The sequence below is a fragment of the Oncorhynchus mykiss genome, chromosome 6, assembly GCF_057628025.1.
Source record: "Oncorhynchus mykiss isolate SJ-2025 chromosome 6, ASM5762802v1, whole genome shotgun sequence".
Lineage (NCBI taxonomy): Eukaryota > Metazoa > Chordata > Actinopteri > Salmoniformes > Salmonidae > Oncorhynchus > Oncorhynchus mykiss.
The window spans coordinates 81,470,920-81,472,500 of NC_143027.1; the positions used below are offsets into that span (position 1 = coordinate 81,470,920).

The following is a 1,581-nucleotide window of genomic DNA, read 5'->3' on the forward strand; positions in this document are numbered from 1 at the left end:
GAAGATGTGTAGAAGGCGTATGATATGATGTGGAAGCAGGGAGTGTTAATCAAGCTTGATATTATGGGGTAGGAGGAATAACGTTCAACTGAATAAAGGATTTCCTGTTTGGAAGGTCTATCCAGGTGAGGGTGAGAAAGTCACTATCAGGCAGCTAGCTAGCTACCTGGTGGATAATGGTACACCACAGGGGAACGTGATTAATCCTCTGTTGTTCTCAATCATGATCAATTATGTTTACTCTCAGGTACAGCCGGATATTGGGAGGTCGTTACTTGCAGAAATGTGCCATACATAGTCAGGAAGGTACAGAAAGCAATAGATGAGGTAGATCGGTGGCCATTAATGTGGGGATTCAGGTTCTCTAGAGAAAACTCAGACAGTGTTCTTTACCTGGAAGAAGGTGAGGTATGCTTGAGGTTGTATGGGAGAAACTTGGAGAGGGTGGGGGCCTTCAGGTTCCTTGGGGTATACTTTGACACTAGACTGACATGGGCAGAACACATTGAGAGAGTGGTGGGAAAGTGTAAGAATGTCTCATCCTACAGGCATGTTGGGAACATGAGCAAAGACAGAACACAAGCTTTGGGTGGGTAATACCCAGTATGGAAGGTAGTTTAGTCCAACGGTAGCTTTTCATGTAAAACCACCATGGCTACTCCCACCTCCAGTAGTTGATCTAGAAGAGTGTTGAGCCATCTGATTTGTTTAACAGACATCTGTTTTTTTCCCCTTAACTAGGTAAGTTAGTTAAGAACAAATTCTTATTTTCAATGACAGCCTAGGAACAGTGGGTTAACTGCCTTGTTCAGGGGCAGAATGACAGATTTTTACCTTGTCAGCTCGGGGATTTGATCTTGCAACCTTTTGGTTACTATTCCAACACCACTAGGCTACCTGCCACCTCCTGTCCTTGGATATTGTGTATCAGGATTTTGTGGCCATTTACACAGATGGTTCAAAAGATGGTCAGCATTTGTAGTGCAGGAATGTGGGGTGGAAGTCAGGAAACGTATTACAGACCCTATGGCTGTATATACGGCAACATTGATGGCCATACTGTTGGTCTTGCAGTGGGTGGAGGAAGTCAAGCCAGAAAGAGTAGTTATTTGCTCTGATTCATGTGCAGTGTTAATGAGTCTCCAGTCCTTTAGATCACGTGGCAGACAAGACCTGCTTATGAGGTGCTACAAACCCATTGCAGGATTAGACAGATGGGTATTCAGATAAGATTTACTTGGGTCCCAGCCCATGAGGGGTGGAAGGGAACGAGGCAGTTGATGTACTGGCTAAACAAGCACTAAGAAATGGGGATGTTGTAGTTTCAATGAGCAAGGCAGAGGCAAAAAGACTGATATGGACAGTGATGGTGCAGAGATGGCAGGAGCAGTGGAATAGATATACTAAGGGCAGGCATTTATTTCAAGTACAGAGGAAAGTCGGGGAGGGGAGGACAGCAGGAAGGGACAGAAGAGAGGAGTCTATTTTTTACAAGATTAAGGGTGAGACACAGCCGGTTAAATAAGACTTAAATGTGACAGGAAAGCATCCAACAGGAAAGTGTGATTATTGCCAGGAAAC

At 44.5% G+C, this 1,581-nt stretch overlaps 1 protein-coding gene across 2 annotated transcripts in view; it reads left to right on the forward strand.

The window, feature by feature from the left end:
- LOC110526974 (inositol hexakisphosphate and diphosphoinositol-pentakisphosphate kinase 1) overlaps positions 1 to 1,581 on the forward strand; it is a 51,828-nt gene continuing 50,247 nt past the window's right edge. For both annotated transcript variants that reach the window (XM_090239056.1, XM_090239062.1), the window contains exon 1: positions 1 to 125. The gene's annotated coding sequence lies outside the window, so the exon portion shown is untranslated. The remainder of the gene's footprint in view (positions 126 to 1,581) is intronic.